This window comes from Sciurus vulgaris (genome assembly GCF_902686455.1).
Source record: "Sciurus vulgaris genome assembly, chromosome: 6".
Classification (NCBI taxonomy): Eukaryota; Metazoa; Chordata; class Mammalia; order Rodentia; family Sciuridae; genus Sciurus; species Sciurus vulgaris.
The window spans coordinates 117,247,654-117,268,822 of NC_136466.1; the positions used below are offsets into that span (position 1 = coordinate 117,247,654).

Sequence of the window (21,169 nt, forward strand, 5' to 3'; positions counted from 1 at the left end):
GATAGGCGGAATCAATATTATCAAAATGACCATACTACCAAAAGAACTATACAGATTTAATGCAATTCCTATAAAGAGCCCAAGGACATTCTTCACAGAAATAGAAAAAGCCATCTTGAAATTTATTTGGAAAAAGAAGAAGCCCAGAATAGCCAAAGTCATTCTTAGTGCAAAAAGTGATGCAGGAGACATCACAATACCAGACCTTAAATTATAGTACAAAGCTATAGTAACAAAAACAGCATGGTATTGGTACCAAAATAGACATGAAGACCAATGAAACAGAATAGAAGAGACAGAGACACACTAGACAAAAGACATCATAAACGTACATTGGAGAAAAGACAGCCTCTTCAACAAATGGTGCTGGGAAAACTGAAAATTCATATATAACAGAATGAAATTGAACCTCTATCTCTCACCCTGCACAAAACTCAACTCTAAGTGGATCAAGGACCAAGGCATTAGACCAGAGACCCTGCACTTATTAGAAGAAAAAGTAGGACCAACTCTCCAACATGTCAGTTTGGAAACTGAATTCCTCAATAAGACTCCTAAAGCATAAGAAGTAAAATCAAGAATCAATAAATGAGATGGTATCAAGCTGAAATCTTCTTCGCAAAGGAAACAATCAAGAATGTGTATAGAGATCCTACAGATTGGGAGAAAATCTGCACCACCAGTACCTCAGAAAAGGCATCAATTTTTGGAATATACAAAGAACTCAAAAAACTCACTACCAGAAAAATAAATAACCCAATCAACAAATAAGTAAAGGAACTGAACAAACACTTCACAGAAGAAGAAATATGAATGGTCAAAAAATATATGAAAAAAATGTTCAACATCTCTAACAATTAGAGAAATACGAATTAAAACGACACTGATATTCCATCTCATTCTAGTCAGAATGGCAATTATAAAAAATACAAGTAACAAAACTTATATTTTTATCTATTAGTTAGTTGACAGATTTTCATCTGATTATAAATCATTGGAAGATACCATTAGAACATGGGAGAAGACTGGGGTTGTAGCTCAGGTGTAGAGCACTTGCCTAGCATTGCATGAGGCACTGGGTTCAATTCTCAGCACCACATATAAATAAATAAAATAAAGGTCCATTGACAACTAAAAAAATATTTAAAAAAAAAAAGAACATGGGAGAAGCTTCATAATTTGAAAATTTAATCTGAAATCAGTATTTTAAAAATCACTACACACCAATACGAAATTTTTCAAATGCAAAAAATAGGAACTAGATACTATGTCAGACCATCTTGAAACACAAACCATTTCTGAGAGAAAATTTCTACTAAATCAATTGTTTCCTTGGATCAGAATATGAAATAGAGGATCCTGTCCCCAATAAAGAGATAAGGCTGAGAAGTTTGCTGTCAAGAAAATTTAGATGTGTCAGTGATGAAACTAAAAAATTGAAAAGAAATATTTCTCTTAAATATTAGAAATAATCTACCTAAGACAATTTAGAGTTGGTAAAACTCCAGGGTCTCCTAGAACTCAGGTGAGACTTCTGCTCTGGTAGTGAAAGTAACTGGCTATAGGGAAGCAGGAGACCACTCAGCTCAGAAAACCAGTGTGTTGTTTTATACAAAGAAAAAAAAAATCATTTAAAAATTAGATTTATGAGAAAAGGTAATGAGAAGTGGAGCATTTTCTCTCACAAGAAGAAAGAACAACTGTTTTTAAGAACAGAACTCATTCTTCTCAAAGATCAGCTAGTGAAGAACTTGAAATTATGTTTAAGGTCAAGGCCCTGTGCTGTGTGCTGAGTCACCAGCAGGCTGTCAGTTCCAGGTGGAGCAAGGTGCTGGGGACTGTGCCATGGGCTAGAAACCTCACAAAATGGAGGAAAGGCAGGTTTAAACATGGCAGGTCCAGAAATGGGGAAGGCGACATTCTGCTCAACAGTTAAATCCAAAGGAAACATGAGTGATTCTGCATTATTTCTGGTCTATTAGACCTCTGGAAGTACAGTCCTCTCTGCAAATGAGTTTTTCTGATTACCTATTCTGGGAGCTGGTAGTAGCAGAGTACAGAAGCCCAAGGTCCAGACTGTGTGTGGCTGCCTGGGGGTCGGTGTGCCTGAAGGCAGGCACATGACCCCAGGGGAAGGGACAGCACCATGTTGCTGCAACCCTCCTTTGAGAGTCACCCGTGAAAGGAAGAGTCATTTGATGCCACCAGCTTTGAAGGGGCTGTTTAGTCCTCTACAATTTTGTTAAAATTAAACAATATAATTCCCTTTGGTATGGAATTGCTGGCCTAGAAAAATCCCATCTTTTGGTGCTCTACGAAAGTTAGTTTTTTAGTTTTGCTTTAGAAATGGGGAGAACTTTAAGCCCCTGAAGTGCTTCTGCCTTGACACTTCCAGACCAATTTCTATTCAAGGCCACTAGACTTAATGCCCTTTCATTCTTGGGTTCACAGCTGTGATTGTGGATAAATTGAAGTCAGAGATACACACCTGCCACAAGCCCCCTGTGTTAATACAAAACATCTCCTCCTCACAGAGACAGACCAGGAGGACACTTGCTCTACCCTGTGACACCTGCCTCACACAGAAACCCAGGGCAGCCCGAGCTGAGAAAGGCAGAGCGGTTGGAAAAGGTGGATCACAGACGCATAAACGCAAATTAGTGCCATATGTTGAAGAGCCTTCGTTATTTATGCCTGAACCAGATGCTCCTATCCTCCACATTATATTTGCAATCAATCATTTTTTAGCTCTTTTTCCTGATGCAACGCCAATTTAATACAAGAATCATGCTTCCTTTTTTTCTTCACACTACGAGAGCTCTCACGTCCAAATAACCGCCCTATTTCATCTCAGAAAGGTTCCCCTTGGAATTAATTACTTTGAAATCAAAGTATTCCTGGGCTCACTGCTCCTTTTAAAACATCATTGGCACTTCTTCCCAACAGATTATCTTCCATAATTGAATCAAATTTTTACAATGATGTCACAGAGTAGAGCAGAGCCATAAAAACACATTGTGTCCCATTACAAGTCAACCTGGACAAGTACTCCATGCCCGTTTTTAAATGATATTATTATGTTACATTGTAAATGGAGAGAAAAAAAATGTCCTACCAAGGAATTAAGCCTGAGCTCTAAATATGGAAACATGGGATCAGGAAATTCTGTCTTGAGTGAGCATACAATTATCCACATTATACAAATGTTTTCTTACGTCTCATTTAAGGAAAAATAATACTAACTAAAGTGTGTGTGTGTGTGTGTGTGTGTGTGTGTGTTCTTTTAAAAGTTTAGAGATGGGTACTTTCAAATAATGGAACCCATTCCCCACACTACACAAGAATATCTCTTATTTTGGCTTCTGTCTCTTAAATATTCCTCTCTCCAATCCTACCAAGGGATATGCCTCTTTTGTAATTCCTAATAAAAACCCATCTCTTAACTTTTTCCTGTTTTTTAAAAATTGTGGTAAAAATATATGACACAAAATTACCATCTGAACCATTGTTAAGTGTGCAGTGCTGTGGCATGCAGCACAATCATACGGGTGTGCTACGGCCACCCACCGGTCATCCCAAAACCTTTCCATTTTCTCCAACTGAAATGCAGTACACATTAAACAACCACCTCTCACCCCTCCCCACCTCCTGGCAACGCCATTCAACTTTCTGCTTCTATGAATTTGACTGTTAGTTACTCCAAAAAAAACCAAAGAGGTGCAGGCTCTGTGGGAAATGGTATGGAAGTTCCTCAAAAAACTTAGAAATCAACATGCAATCTGGCCATTACACTTCTGGAATTCTACTTTCTGCCTCTATGAATTTGGCTACTCTAGATACCTCACAGAAGTGGAATCATATGATATTTATCCTTCCGTGACTGCTTATTTCACCTAGCATGATGTCTCCAAGTTTCATCCACGTTGTAGCATGTGTGGGAATTTGTCCCTAAGTCTGAAGGCTATTCCTGCAGATGTCTATATCACAGTTTGTTTATCTACTCATCCTCCAATCACACTGGTTGCCTCCACCTCTCAGCTGTGATGAATAATGCTGCTCTGAATGTGGGAATACAAATCTGATGGAGTCTCTGCTTTCACTTCTTTGGGGCATTTACCCAGGAGTGAAATGCTAACTCATACAGTAATTTCTGACTTTTCAAGTAACTGGCAAACCATTTTCTATGGTATTTACACCTTTACACATTTCTCACAATAGTACATGTGTTCCAGTTTCTCCATATCCTCACCAACATTTACTATTTCCTGCAGTTTTGTTGTTGTTGTTGTTGTTGTTGTTGTTCCTTTTTTAATAATAGACATCCTAATGGGTATGAAATGATATCTCAATGTGGTTTAATTTGCATTTCCCTAATTTACTAGTAATGGTGAATGTCTTTTATGAACTTATATTAGTCATTAGTATATCTTCTTTGGAGAATGCCCATTTTTTAAAAAAATCTCGTTGTCACTGGTAGCTCTTTACTAATCCCTTATCATGCATATGTTATTTGAAGATATTTTCTCCCATTCTGTGGGTTGCCTTTTTGCTCTGCCAATATTGTCCTTTGATGCATAAGATTTTAGTTTTGATAAAGTCCTACATATCTAAATTTTGTTGTTGTCTGCCTTTTTGGTGTCATACACAAGAAATCATTACCAAACTCATGTGAAGGGTTTCCCCCATTTTCCTCTAATAGTTTTATTGTTTTAGTCCTACATGTAGGTCTTTCATAGAATCTGAGTTGATTTTTGTGTATGTTGTAAGGCATATACAAAACTTCACTTAATTTTCTTTTTGTGCTTGTGAATTTTAATTACTTCTACTGATCCCACTAAGTGTGGGTGCCCAGCTCGGTCACTTTCTGTATTTTCCCTCCACCAGCTCTATTCTCTACCTCCTGATCTATAACTAAATATTTTAACTTTGCTCTCATCCTCAATAGAAGTGCTGTTCTTTGCCTTGAGTACAAGCTCCTTAAAGGAAGGAAAAGAGCTCTGTGTTTCTTTTTGGATAGTATTTCAAACTAGAACCTTTCTTCACAAGTGCTTTTGGATCAGGGCAATTATCTTAATCAGGGTTCAGTGGCAGAAAGACCATTCTAGGTACCTTAAATGGAAACAAATTTAATAGAGGGCCATAGGTGTTTGCAAACTCATACAAAGGGATAGAGCAGGGAGAAAGACTGGGCCTCCAAAAGCTGCCCTGTAGAATTGACCATCAGGGAAATGGCTATCTCAGCCTGGTCAGGGAAGTTGGGACCTCCACTGGAAGTGCTGACTTTCAAACAGCATCCTCACTGTGATCCGGGGAAGGATCAGAAAGTCACTGCCTGTGCAACTGGAGCTCTAAGATCACACTACACTTGCTAAGGCTACACTGGCAAAAAGGGAACCTTCCACCTACTATCTCTTGATAACTATGAAGCATGCAATGGGAACCCTGTGCAAAACAGCATATCCACAAGTATGCTTGCCTGCAAAGTACTGTACAAACAGCAGAATGGTGTCTAATACCTCACTTCTGTCTTTCAAATCTCATTTGAAAGTATCTAGTTGAAGAACCCAAATTTCTTCAAGAACTTGAGTTCCAAGGGAGTTTATCAAATACCTCTTATAGCTCTCAAGACACTGAAAATTGATTAGAAGTTGACTGCCGTGTGTACACGTACAAATATGTAACAACAAATCCTACCATTATGTATAAACATAATGCATCAATAAAAATATGTTAAAAAAGTAGACTGCCAAGCTCCTATTTCCCCCATATTTACTACCAGGATGAAGATACGATGACAAGGTTAAAATATTTATACAAAGGGTAGCACTGTTACCCCCATGTCGAATCTAGCAGCATTTGAAACCATATGACACAGCTTCAAAATTTTATGCTTCCTCTAAGATTGTCATTTATTGGGCAGTACATTTTTACTATTACATTAAAAAGACCCAAGTTCCTGGGAAAGTCATGAAGTCAGAGAAGTGACTTTCTCTGCGACCCTCAAATGGCATCCCAGAATCATCCACTTTTCAGCATCTCTACATGCTGGCTGTTCTCAATGGCTAAGCCACCTGCTCTTATGCTTCAAGTTGCATTTCACAGAATTCTTGCTCTTTATCTTTGCCAAAGAGATCAATTGGTGAACTATACTCCTTCTTTACTCCTTCTATAGCTTTACATTAAGATCTTTCAGGGTTGTTGGTTACCTTCTATGCTTTTTATGTTTTTAAGACTTATCTTAAAGCTATTTCTACTTGATCTAGCTGGGGTATTCACACAGCAAATCAATTCACTATAAAACCAGGAGCTGCACTGGCTACTTGGGGTCATGCAGTTGGGAATCTTGACTCTTTTTTCACTTTCATCCAGTTGGGTCAGTATCATCCTGAAGATAAAGAGCACATTAGAGGAAAGGAAAGAATCCGAACATTCCTTTGCTCCATAAATACTGTTATACTCCTATCACTCTTTTTCCACCAACCTCAGTTTTATTGATTCTGAATTGACTGAGGTTGACAATACAGCTCAGCCTATTTTCCTGTTAAGATCCATTAAGATCTGAATTCATCCTGGCCCATTAATTTAAAAGTTGGACTACAAGGTGTAGGGGTACAAATACTTCAGCAACAATTAGATGCAGGGCTCAAATAATTTACTGTAACTAGTTTTCATCATCCTTTGGACTCCAGCTCTGGGGGCTCAATGCTTCATCTCCATGATGAGCTCTGACTGCTGTGAACTCTCTTTGTGGTGGTGAAACATGCAGACCCTAAATCCTCTCAGGTGGACAAAAGAGCAAGAGTCTTTGGAGAAAGTTCTCTTAAAAGTCTGAGGTTCACTCTTATTGTACCAGGTTAGGCTACTAGGCATCTCTTGAGTCAATCACTGCAGCCATGCAACTGATGAAGGAATTGGCTTAAACCAAGATCACAGTTCCACCTTCAGATCTTGGGGTGAATGCCCCCAGATTGCATGGATTTAACATGGAGTGTGGATTCTCCAGCCAAAAAAGTCAGTTTGAAACCAGAAAAAGGAGGACAAAGCTAGGCAGGTAAACAAGTATTGCCTTTCTACCTAGTCTCCAGTCTTAGAACCTAGCATGGAGTAGAAAGTTTATTGAGAAAATAAATGTGTGGTTTGTAAGTCACTGTACCCAAAGTTCTTGCTATCTTTGTCCCAGTGCAACAAATTTTGCAGTGCAAAGAGACATCTGATGAATTCTTAGCTGAAATTCACTGAATACTTTTAAGCATATGTCCTTCACTTTTTTTTTTTTGTACAACTGATATCTGCTAGAAAAAGTAAGAATCAGCTGAGTTAATGCAGTAGCAATCCAATAGTTCCTGAAGAAATCAGACAGAAAGGAGTTGCCTGTTGATATCTTCAGAGGCAATTGAAGAGTGTCTGATAGAGTTGGGAACAACTCACTTGCACTTGAAAATTTCTTCTCACTATTTGATTAGGCTTAAAAATTGTTGTGCCATGACTCTATGGCATATAAAAATTCTTCTCTGCAAGAAAATTACCCTACAAGAGACCCTTTTCCAATTTTTTGATCAATAATATTAATCTATTTTCTAGTCATTAAAATAAATCTAGATGTTTTTCTAATGGCTATAAAGGAATTTAGGAATCTTTTAAAAATACAATAGCTATTTACATAGTTAGGATTGTGGCAGTAGTGGACAAAGGCAAAAATATAATTGGGGCAAAATTACAATTAAAGGTTAAAGAAAAAGGTCTGGAGATAAGGAAGGCTTGATGTGAGCTTTAGTTTCCTGCAGACCAAGCTATGGGTAAAGAATGTGCTATTCCGAGTCTCCTCAAATGCAATTCAGTACAGTGAATTTTATGCTGATCTATCATGAGGCAGAGAGTGGATTTACTATAGCACAAATTAGGCAAATTCACAAATGGCTTTTTTATGCTTTGTTCTCAGCTACTCTCACTTTGAAGACCTCTTGAGTTTCACCTTGACTTTTTTTTTCCGCTGTTATCATTTCTGACTCCTTCAAGTTTTACAAGTAGTTGAATTCAGATAAGGAGCAGGACATCTGGGGGGAAAGGGAGACTTATTTCCCTATCTAGTTATCATCAGGTCTGGTCCTTGGCAAAACTGTGGAGCCAGCAGTTGGTCTTTGGCAGTCCAGGTTGGCATTCCCAACCTGGTCTCTCAGTACCCCCATATTCCGTGGGAAAATTTTCATCTTACAACTCACCAGAGGACCATGCTCTTTCTCCACATATTTTCTAAACTGTGTTTTTACATCATTCATACACACTTAGTATGCATAACTGATGGTTTCAAATACTACTCCACCTTGGATATTTGAATTTTGATAAGGATTGGGGCCTTCAAGTCATTAATCATCAGTAGCAGAATGTCAGCAACCAGCTACCAGAGAGGCCTGTCTTTGATGTAGCTCAGGTAATACTGTGTTTTTTTCATTTTGATTTTGGTATTTGGAATCTAAATCAATATCTTGCTCATCCCCAACTTTTAAAAATTTTATCTTGAGGCAAGGTGTTGCTAAATTGTCCAGGCTGGCCTTGAACTTGCAATCCTCCTACCTCAGCCTCCCAAGTAACTGGAATTGTATCACAGCACCCAACAATAATTTGCTTCTTGATCTGGCTATTGTCACATTGCTGTGTTCAGTTGTACACAAATAATGTGTGCACTTTTGTATATGAATGTGAGACCTTAAGTTAACAGTGTTAAATGCAGGAGGCAGATAAGGAGGCCTGCATTAGTGTACAGGTGGGGATAAGAAGTCACATTTGAGAGATTTCAGTGGTAAAATAAGTAGGATTTGATAATTAATAGAATGTGAGCAGGAGTCACAGTGTTTTAGGATGCCAGGTTCAGTGTTGGCATTATCCAAGACAGGGTTCATGGAGGAAGGATACTGAAGGAAGGGAAGACATAGGGACAGAATAATTGGTTTTATTTTTGATATGTTGAGCTGAGGCAATAGACAACTTGAAATAAGGGTCCACTCTTGGGAAAGAAGAGGATCCAGGAAATAGATATAAGTCATAGATGTGTCAGTGGTAAATAAAGTGGTGTCAGTTGAAAGGTAATCAGGAGAATGTAGTTTCATAAATTCTTTGAAAGAGAGGTGAGTTTAGGTTGTACCTCTGGGTAGCATCAATATTATATATAGGGGAGGACATCTAGAAATAAAGCAACACAGGAGACCAGACACGGGTGATGAGTAGACCAGAGACGGGTAGAGCAGTTTCACTGATATCAGTCATTTTGGAAATTTCTCAAGATGCTTTGATGGGATGCCACATAGTAAAAAGTTTATGTTCCTTCTCTAACTCCCCTTTCAAGTCACCACCACCAACTCCCATCTGTTTCTGAGCCACTCTAAGGCCACAGTCCATTGGAAGGTGTTGAAGGGAAGAAGAAGGTGTATGCAGAGAGGCTTAGTGGTCAGAAACTCACCTAAGTCTAGGCATCTCTTCTTACTTTATGAATCTCACTTTCATCATTTATTAAATGACTAGGTTGAAACAAACAATTTTTTAAAAATTCCAAGAATTTTCCCAGCAACTGTATTTTTGCTACAACTGAGTAGCAAAACCCCTACCCTGTTGACCTCTGCAGAAAATGAGGTATAGGACATGGAGCCACAGCTTGGAGATTAAGAAAATGGAGAGCACTATAGAAGCAAAATTTTAGCATAGCTACCCACAAATCAAAATGGGCCACCAACCAATCAGGACAGGAGATAGGACATAAACCACCTATGAGGGCATGCTGGTTGAATATGAAACTCCTGAGGGTCCTCACCAGTTAACACTGAAGGGCAGTAGAGATTACCGTGGGCTCCAGATTGCTATGGAATCTGTTTGGATCTTAAGTGTGCCTCAAAGTCTTGGTCCCCTGGGTGATGTTACTGGAAGATGGCAGAAACTTTAAGAGATGGAGCCGAGTGGGAGGCTCCTAGGTCACTGGGCCAGGCCCTCAAAAAGGGATTGTGGAACTTTGGCCCTTTCCTCTTTCTTTTCTGCTTCCCGGTAATACAGTGAGCAATTTTGTTCTGCCATGTGCTCCCACCTTGATATGCTGCCTTGCTACAGGTGCAAAGCAAAGGGCCTGGAACCTCCAAAAGTATGAACCAAAACAAATGTTTTCTCTTTTGAATTGTTTCAGGTTGTTTTTGTTAGGCGTTTTGCTGATTAACACAGAGATCCAGTTCACTTGGATTCTATTTCTGGTTCTGCCACATTTTATCTGTATGATCTTGGGATAGTTATTAAACTTTTCTGGGTTTCCTCCTCTGTAGAATGGAGATAATCATAGAACTTGAAAAATAAGCTTTAGAACAATGCTGGAGAACACGAATAAATGTTAGGTATTATTATTATTATTGAACAATGACCTGGGCCTTGGGGCAATCTGCCTGCGTCTACACACAGAACTGAGTCTTCTCCTTCAGACAAGCTGAGGCCACATGGACAGGCAATGATGCATTCAAGCAACCATGATCTCTCCTTGGAAAAACTCCTAAATCCAATTAGCAACTCGGGCCAACTAAACAAACTGTGGAAAAATCCCAAGTGCTCCAGATACTTGATTCAGATGGGAGAGAAAACGTTTGAAAAGAAACCAGAAACTCACAACAGACACATTGCACGGTTGGAACTACAAGAATTTCAAAACTGCTTGCTTTTTTTTTTAGGAAGGTTTTGGGAATTTGACTGAAATGCTATTTGAGAAGGATGATATGGAAAGAAGAGAAAGTTTGTGGTAAAGTTATTTCATCTGTATATCCTGAAATGGACTTTTGTCTGAACACTTACTTAAGTTCTGTTTACAACAGCCATTATTTTGTGTGTGTGTGTGGGTTGGGGGGGAGGGTCTTAAATCCCAAAGGGAAAAAACTCAAGAAAACATGTTTGTATAAGCAAAGAAATCATAAAATATTTCCTGCAGCTTTCAGAAAAAACTGCTCATCTATATCATCTTCTACACTTTGTAAAAACCTATGGAAATAAAAACTCTAGGAACAGCAGAGGTGTGTCAACACAGAAGGGTTTTTTTTTTTTTTTCCTATTCCTCCTTTTTATAACACCAATCATTTCAAATTTTCTTAGAGGTTGTTTCAAAATATTCACAAAAGGTGACAACTTCATTTTTATGTTGTAGAGGCCACATGCCAAATTTCAGCTCCAAAAAAGTAAGAAATCACTGTTCAGAGTCCTAACTGACCTAAACAAGGAGGGCAAAACAGCCAGAGGTACTTTCATAAGACTGTAGAGAAATTGATTTTTCTGTAGAAAAAGTAAAGTTTTCCAGGCTTCTTCCCAGAAGACGTTGGGTAGACAGACAGAGATCAACATGGTGGGTCTGCCATTCTTCAAGGAGACTGGTCAGATGACACCTTCACAGACTGATGAGCCCTCACATCTACATAGAGGGATTTCCTTCATTGTTCTCCAAATCTTTGATTTCATCTTTTTAGATGCTTGTCTCAGTCCCAATTCCTTCATGGATCATTTGCTTTCTTACTTATTGTCTATTTCCCCACTAGAATGTAACTCCATGAGACCAGCGACTATTTTATTTCTATTCCCAGTTCTCAGACTATCTAGAACACAGGGGGATGTTCAATAAAAATGTGCTGAATGAATGAGTATATGAATGAACGAATGCAGTTGCTCCCATAATCACTTTGAATACACTGTTGAGAAAATTCAGTTCTATGTATGACTTGTCAGTCAAATTAGTTCCCTGATCAAACTGACAAGGATTTTGACCATAGTGAACAGTCAAATCAATCAAGCATGATCAATTCAGGAATTTCATTCAGAGCTTTACTGTATACTTGTTCCAACTGTAACTCTAACAGTGATAGAGAGGTTTTAAAGTGTCCTCCTGGTATACCCATTCAATAACTTTCTTCTCTAATTGGCTGCTTCCACAGACATAACAGGAAAAAAAATACATAAAGATATAGATATAGATAGATAGACATCTAATTGCAGAATGATTAAACTGTTGAGGTAAATGGTCGATCTAAGTAAATCCAATCAGATCAATAGCTTAGTGATTATGGAGCAGTTGACCTGTGTGTGGTCAGGATATTGACCATTAAATCAATTGGCTGAGAGTGTGGGAGGGGCACATGATACCTGACCACATTCTCGACTACTTATTTTGAATGACTGGAAAAGACTTTCTAGGGTTGATTATGTTCTGAGTACTAATGAGTATTTGAGAAGCATATAGATATCATTCATTCATCTGGGAAAAAGAAACCTTAACAAAATTTAGATAGAAAGGTGTGAAAGAGAAAGGAAGAAAAGAGGACAAGATGGCTGGCAGACATCACACACACACACACACACACACACACACACACACACACACACCATCCACGTCTAAAACAAATCAAAACAGAACAAAACTCAAGTCCCTAAAATCCAAAGCACTTACAATGAAAATAGAATAGTTCCTTCAAAGTACATTACTGGCAAGAACATATAAATGAGGGAACAGTATCCTGAGAGTTTTTATTAGAAAGAACAAATAAACTATCTAGCAGCTGGCTCCACTGTTGGAAAAGTTTTCTCAAAAATGTATTTTACCAAATGCACTGAATTAGATAAGTGAAAGCAGGTCTCTTAAGGTGAAAAAAAAAGTGAACCATTCTGTATGCTTCACATCAACTCTCTGGTTATTAAAATAGAAACAGAGCATTCCAAAGCCCCATAGAAAAGGTCCTCCTCAAAAGTTATGAGGGAACTTGTGTTCATATCATAACAATAATGATTATTATGGTTCTTTGCTTGAAGAAAACATTTTGTTGTTTCTGTTGTTGTTGTTTAAGAAAGAGAGATATTTTCTTGCAGAGATTAGGTTGAACAGTGTTAATTCCATCTTTATCCAGGGCACTAGAAAATATCAGCATCCATCATCCACAAATAAAAGCTGGGAGTGGGGAAGGGCGAATTGATTTGTGAATTGACAAGTTCAGATTGTTCCCTGTAGACTGATGAGGGCTGTGTTTGGCCGGGGAGCGTGGGCAAAGACATTGTTGCATTAAAAATAGAATGTCTTCTCATGCTTTATGGGTACTTGATGAATGTATGAATTAATAAATTATCATTTCCATAACACATGCCAGGATCCATGCTATGTATTTTTAATTGTTTTGTTTTAGCCTTCCAACAACACTTTGTCGTATATACTATCATCCCTGTTTTGCAGATGGGGATATTAAGCTCAAGGTCAAACAGCTATTAGGAGGTAGATCCAGCGGGTGGCGAAACCCAGGGCTCCATTTTGTAGCCAGCAACTTGAGAGCTGCACACCAGCAAGTCATTTTCTGGCCTGCCATAAAGGACGGACCATCCCCAACTTTGGAATAAACCAATTTCCCCTGGACCTTTAAATGTCTTATTCCCTGAAGAGGGCAAGGAGGGAACAGGGGAGACAACCCTGGTCAATTTAGGCAGAGCCAAAACACAACCTGGGTGCCGGGGATACTTGCACCTTTATGAGGGGTTTTGTTTTGTTTCTATGGCATCTGGAGGCATATTTTCATATTTGAGGCATATGATGGACTCTATCAAGAGAGGTAAGGGCCATACTGACTTTTAAGAATATTAAATTGGAATCCAGAGGTGGGAGAGAAATTGAAGTGATCATGCTGGGATTACATAGTAGATCACAGCTAGATTTATTTGGTCAGATTTCCTGAAGGAAAATAACTTGGAAATCAGAGTCTTAAATGAGGTGACAAGGAGGGGAGGCTGTCCCAGACACCAAGTAAAGACTTGGGAAAAGAAAAAGAGAAGAAAGTGTGAGGAAGAGGAAACAGGGGACCCAAAGAAGAGGCACTAAATGGAAATGACAAGTGAGAGAAGCAGCCAGGACCACCAGACCTTCCAGTCTTTGGGGGGATGGTGTATACAGGCATGACTGATTAAATTGAGGGGTATTTGGAGAATTGTGAACCCCATCTACCATTTCATCTATTCATATGAAAATGAAAGATAATATGTCTGGCAAGAAACAAACCAACCAGCCTTTTGGGTCTCTTTGTGATTTGGATTTGTGCAGCCCTGCCCTAACTGCTTATAAATGATTTCCAAGACTACAGCCATGTCACAAGCAATGTGAACCCCTAACTTTGCAATGCATGTGGCAGGGGAACAAATGAAAATCAAATGGAAAAAGGCAGGAGAACTCCATGCTGTCTGTCAAGAGACAGGGGAAGCAAAACCTAACCTTGTAATGAAGTGATGGAAAGATTGTTAAGACACCCCATGTACAGGATAAATCATCGTCTCAATACCGTGATTGCTGGATTCCCAGGCAGACAATACTCCAGGTGAACGGCTCTTTTTCTGAATAAAGCAATCGTGCCCTAAGACAAGAACAATTCCCCTGCATGTTGCAGAGGAAGTGAGAAGTGGCACTTTGGATAAGGGATTAAAAGTGCCTGTCACACGCGTTCTCAACTTTCCATCATTCCCAGGCTCTGGATGCCCACCAGCCAGGAGAATTCTTTCTTGCTGTTCCAACTAATCTAGCCCCCAGTGTGATGATGGCAATGTGAGCCTGCCTGGAACTCGCTCACTGAGTGACTGGCTAGTCTTAGGGATACAGAGAGGTAAGCAGAGTTCCACCGCAGCCTGTCTGCTTCTAACCAGGCTGATAAGGTTGTTTTTTGCCGGTTTCTGCACAGAAGCCAGGCCACCACATACTGCCACAGCCTGGGCTGTTGACCTGGAATTCTCTCTCTAGAAATTGCAGAGCTGTGGCATGAAAGTGGGGTTTGACTGATGGTGAAAATGAGTGTGAATTTCAAGCAGCCCTCTTCCTTTGACTACTAAAGGCAGATGTTGCGATGAAGAGAGGACTGTAACACCGAAGGAAAGGAGAGGTGGTCCTTAAGCCTGATGAGTTGCCAAATGTAAGTGAAGGCATTCGCAGACTTAGGCAATGCTTGTATTATTATTTACCCATTCTCTAATGCAAACTTATTTCTCAGGGAGCTTGGATTGTTTTATAAATGCAAGTTCCTTTATCCTTGGGGTATCCCTAGGCTACAGATTGGGGATTTACTTAATTAGCTCCAATGAAAGGTAGAGAAAAGGAAGGCATAGAAAGGTTAAGCTTCTAGCTTCTGGTCACTAAGCAAATGAAGATGTAAATTAGGGATGGAACTCAAGCCCTGCCTTCCAGCCCAGGGCTGTTTATATTACAACACTACAAATGGGAGATGCACAAAAATGTCTTCTTGTGGCCGTAAGATGTGGTTTAAAATATTAGGAGAGAGCAGGGTAGGGAAGGGCTTGTGGGTGTGAAACCAACAGCTTGAAGCAGGGCGACTTTGATGTTCTTGCCATTAAACACCCCAGCTCTAGGGTCAGGAAAACAGGAAGGCAGCAGGGTGCTGGGTTGTGGGTACAAAGACAGTCAGCAGTAGGGATTCTGGATATCCCTTCCCCTGCCTCCTTCCTGGGTCAACAAGGAGGAATGGGAAGACAGGGAAGGTGCTCTATCATGTGAAAGTGCTGGGAGAAAGGAGGCCAGGCTTGGATTCTTGGACAGATCATTTACCTCCTTCCTGCCAGAAGGACGGCAGCCTGGCAACACTGGCAGCATCTGGGAGCTGATGGAAATGCAGAACCCCAGTCCCCACCTCTGACCTAAGGAATCAGCACTTGCCATTCACAAGATGTCTGGGTGATTCAGGTGCATGCTAAAGTTTGGGAATCATTCTTTATAGTAGATTAGAATAGAGGCCAGATTTATAGCACCTGAATTAGAATCTCCAGTTAAACCTCAGGTTCATTACTGAAACTTCCTTTACTCATCTTTTCAACTGGGAACAATAAGGATGCCTCCATCCGAGGATTATTATGAGTACTGACTGAAAGAATTCCTTGCATTAGCCCACAAGAGTCAATGCACAGACGCATCATGCCTGATGCCTGCCAGGTAGCTGAGTGCTCTACACGTGCTCCCTTCTGTCCCCTCCTGAAATTCATTCCAATATAATTTTACATGCTAAAATATTTTGGAGGGAAAATGTGCTGATTTACTCTTGGACCTCAATTTCATAACCTACTTGCTGTCATTGATCTTTCCTTGCAAACAACCCCCTGCCAACCCTCTCATCCCCAGAATTTTATTGAGAGGGGAAGTTTCCATGACAGGGGTTCTTGTGGGGGCATAAGACGCTCCAAGAGCTCGAATTAGTCCCCGCCCCCACAGTTTAGGGGAAATCTCACCCACTCCAGTGCCCACTGGGATCCAGATGTGGTTCAGGAAAATGACTGTAAATAGAACTGTGGGACCGACATGCCACGCAGAGCTCTGTGGCAGGGCCACCCTCAAGCCCCATATCGTTAGGAAGGTTTGGAAGCTAAATCGGTTTGTCACGAGATAGGGACATAATGGGATGAAACAGGTTGCCTACTGTTTTGTTGACCTTTATTTAGCACACAGAGGTTTTGTATAAAAACACACAAGCTACCAGAATGAATTCTGCCAACCAGGTAAAGGCCAACACAGATTGGTCTATTCATAAATGATTGCCCTTTCTTTAACTACCAGAGAGAGTTTATAGGAGGAGGCCCACTTTCATCTATAAACCGGGATTTGCTTTATACATGCTGTCAGCAGGCCTCAATTAAGCAAAGGAAGAAGGATCAGTTCTTCATTTTGACTTGAACACACCAGCTAGGAGATGAGGGGAGCCTCCCTCACCCCTTTCCAGATGTATGGAGCCACATCTCGAATTTTTAAAGTCAATTTTCCAATGAGAACATGTATTCAGGGACCCTTGATCAGAATTTGTGAATGTAACTAAATCATTGTATGTTTTTCTCCTAACTTCCCCATCTCCTTCCTTCAAACCACGGGGGCAGGGGGGAAGCAGAGATTTCAGGGTTAAAATCTGAAAACAAATGCCTTCAGTGAAAATAAGAATGACTATATTAAGAATTTAACCATCTACTTGCCTAGAAATAGGATGTGTAAGAGCAAACAAATAGTCTTTTTAAACAGGTAAAAGCCAGAGGTCTGGTGAGGTCTCTGCCACTCACCAAACACTCCATGCCAGAGGTGTTGCTGCAGGGCTGCTGAGGCCCACCAGCCCTCCCTGCCCCAAACACACCATTCCTCGGCACCTCCTCTCCTTCAACAGTCTCTGCTTATCCCCTGGCCTCTGTAAACACATTGATTTTATAAACAGTGAATGGGTGTGATCCCATCCTACAGTGGAAGGTCCACTCTGGGCTTCTAATTGAGACCTCCCTGATTTCTGGGTCCTTCCTGGAATGTGGACAACCTCTTAGCTTCCAGGTGTGGCCTCTGCAGATGTGGCTTGTCATTACTAGGCACACACAGTCATAGCAGGGATAGGATGTAACAGGAAGAAATAGACTTCCTGCTGTTCTCCTGACATTTATTCAGTTGGAGTGGGGTGCATGTTTATATCAATGTAAAACAGCTGTCACATAAACACAGCCTGCCATAAAGAAGAAAAACAAGAACCAAGTGAGGCCAGGAAGAGGGAAATGACTGACTGAGATATTTACTAGGTGAAAGGCACACACCCTCGCACAAGCACACAGACAGAGAATTTGTTACTTTAGTTATTAAACATGTAATTTGGTAAACTTCTACTAATATAAAGTATGAATCATATAAATGGTTGGGCTTTGACTTTCTCAAGTAAAATTGGAGCTGGCAAAGTTGCTGTGTTGACAGCTTTGTAGGTAGAAATATGCAAAAAGCAGCTGGTTTGGGGGTCTCGGCACAGTTTCTACAAACCCAATCACTGTTCATGGGTGTGCTGACACCTCCATTTCCATTTATGAAAAATCTGGGTGCCTCTTAAACCTTGGCAGGGCCGCAGGGAGCCAAACAGAAATCACTGAACAGCATTTTCTACTCACCGTCCTCTCTTCCAGGCAAACCACACAGATTCTTGATGCCGTTCAGGATAGTCAGGATCCCTGTTGGCTTCTAGGACCACTCTCCTTTCTGGGAGGAGGGAGACTGTGTAGTCAAGTTTGGACATCAAAGGAACCATGAAACCCAAGTCACTCTTCCTGCTCCTGAAGGTTTTCTAGCAGTTCTCAAATACCAGGTGCAGCACATCTCCAGGAGGTCTTGTTAAGTGCTCCCCCAGAGTTCATGGTTCAGCGCCTCTGGGGCAGGGATTGAAAACTGGCATTTGTAACAATTCTCAAAAGATGCTACTGCTGCTTGCTCCAGGGATCATGCTTTGAGAACTACTGTATTAGGGGAACTTAGGGGACTGGGAAGTTCCAAGAAAGTCCTGAATTGCTGGCTGACTCAGGGGAAATTATCCTGGAGAAATTGAAAGAGTTGTTGTCCCTAAGCCTATAGCTGAAGAGATTGGGCCCCGTACCTTAAAGGGATAGGCAGAAATATCTTGGACTTAGTGTTTGTCTTTAGAAATTCATTTGGAATCACACCAACCTGGAATACCTGACAAGTCAGAGGAAGCCAGTTTCTCTCAGGGGCAGCATAGACCTGCGGGGAAGTCACACGCATGAGACACCCCAGTGTAACATGTCATAACCTGTCTCACACTTCTTACCTGATGATAAAACCTCACTTTTATCATCTTCACTTTTATCACTTTCTTTTTTAGAAAGAAAGGGATTCTTTCTCCTTTCTCATAACCAATTCTGTTCAAATTTTGTAGAACAAAAGATCACATGAGACTGAGAACATGGTTGTATAAGTATAGAATGCCTTTTTTTTTTTTTTTTGTACTAGAGATTGAACTGGGCCTTGTGCATGCTAAGCAAGTGTTCTACCACTGAGCGACTGAGCTACATCATCAACCCCTGTCTGCTACAGAAATGGCAACTTATTATCCTCCTTCCTCAGTCTCCCAAACTGCTGGGAATACAGGTGTGTGCCACTGTGGACAGCTACTCTTTTACTCCTCTTTTTCATTTCCTCATCCATTTCTGTCAGTCAAAAATCCAATGCTTCCTATTTCTGATAAGAATCTTCACTTTCTTACTTCACTTTTTTTTCTCACTGCTGTAAGCATTAGCTACTTTTCATAAAGAAACAAAGAAAATTGTAATGCATCACAAGACTTACTGTGTTTTCCACAAGCATGGAACTTCAAAGTCTGAAATGTGGATATTTGGTTGCTGGCTGGCTCAGGGCCTCCCTCCCACTCATTAGCCTTGAAGCAATCTCTTCATCAAAATTACGACATATCACGTAGCTTTGGAATTGAGAAAGCAAAGTTAAAATCATGACATCTAAGTGTTGCCTGGCCTGGTCTGCCTTGCATTCTGGATTTCGAGCCAGGCCCTTCATGAACTAATCATGTCCCCCACATGCCATCTTCCTTATCTGCAGTTACAGTTGACTTGTGGCAATCACCAAGTTAACATTTAATGTCTGGGCCCCATCTTCCTTATCTGCAGATCCCTTGACCTACCAGAAGATTGCTGTTTCACAAGGCTGTGGATTCCACTGTTGGTCAACTCACAAAGTCGAAAGATTCTTCTGTAATTTATGCCCATATCTGACTCTTTTATCATCTTCTCACTTTCCCTAATTGTGCCCTCTGGAAAAACACAGATAAGCCTTGGCCTCTTCACACGCTTGAAAACAGCTGTTGTGTGCTCTAAATCTCTTTGGGTGGCACATTTAAGTTCCCTCAGCTTCTCAACAGATTACCCCCCAAAACATACCATGGTTCCTGCCAAATATATGTTCAGAAAACTTAAGTTAGATAATGGATAAATGGATGATGAATGGAGGGGACACATATATTAACCTTCCCACCCTTTCAAGTTAGTCAGTGATTCTGCTTAGATGAGGAATCCAGACCTGGGTGGCCTGCAACAATTCAGTACAGTTGACTTATGACAATCACCAAGTTAACATTTGTACCTTCAATTATTTGTTACTCTAAAGTCCTATTAATGCAGTAATTTATGGTTATGGAAACATTCTGAATTGATGCCACCAGGTTAGTGTGCCAGCCAAGTCATTTAAATCATGTAGCAATTGAGTGAACATAGCTGACTCTCCAACATACAAATCTCAATTTGACTTCTGTTGTGCAGGTATTTTATAGTGAAAATAATACTGTATATTGGTACCAGAAATTCTGGGAATTTGCAATGATCTGGAGTGGTATTCTTTCAAACTATAAAAGTGAAAAGTTGAGAAAACTTTTTATATGCATTTATGAATATTTCAAAGTGAACCCACCATTATGTATAACTATAATACACTAAAAAGTAAAAGAAAAAAAGATAAAAAAAAAAACCACAATGGCTTAAAACAAAACAAACAAAAAGTGAAAGATTGTCCAAATAGACTAACAAAGAACCCAAGGGGAGAATGATTTTCCATGGTCTGGTCCCTGCATAACTACAGGACCTGAGCGTCCATCAGCCTTCTGAGTTAGTTCACACCACATCTAATGGAGATAGAACCAAATTTCAGCATGTTCTCCCTTTTCCCTTATTTTGATCATTTACATTTTTAAAAAGGGAAGACTAAACTGTCCAAGATAAAGAGATTGGCTGGTTACTCTTCTAAGCCTCAGAGAGAGATGGGACACAAGTGAATTCTGATCCTCAGTCTTTTCGTCAAGAAATTCCATCTTATTAAGTCAGTCATTGCAGTTCAGGCTCTTGAGCCTGACTCACACAAAACTCACTCCTAGAAGACTGAAGTAGAATCAAAAATTCCTATGTAAAATTTCCAATGGGATATATAGTCTTACAATGACTATCCTTATGTCCAATATGAAGGGGATCTCTTGTAAAAATCTAGAGAATTAAAATAATTAAAGTTTATTACATTGAGCACAGAATCTAAACAAAGTGAACTGAATGTTCTTGAGTCATATAAATTATGCCTAGTATCAAAGTACTCATGACTGTTAAATACTGCTTTTCTCCCTTGGTCTGGGTAAACACTGACAAATTCTTACTATCTGATTTCCCTTTATCTAGACTCTAAGTAGAACATTCACCTCCTATTCTTTCTCTAGACAGAAAAAAAAAAAATCCAATGGCTTAGGTCATTACTCTCTTAAACTGTAACCCATGCTTGAAGGTATTCTCCTAGCTATCATGATTATAGTAGAAAGCATTCCAGTTTTATACCAGCAACACATTT

The 21,169-nt window shown here is 40.0% G+C and overlaps 1 long non-coding RNA gene across 1 annotated transcript; it reads right to left on the bottom strand.

Annotated features, from left to right (window-relative positions):
- Positions 1 to 17,142: 17,142 nt before the first annotated feature.
- On the bottom strand, positions 17,143 to 19,929 carry LOC306664135. The gene is made up of 3 exons (XR_013764654.1): positions 19,121 to 19,929; positions 18,482 to 18,535; positions 17,143 to 18,019 (listed from the first exon to the last, which is right to left on the bottom strand). It is a non-coding gene; the product is annotated as an uncharacterized lncRNA (long non-coding RNA).
- Positions 19,930 to 21,169: the final 1,240 nt, after the last annotated feature.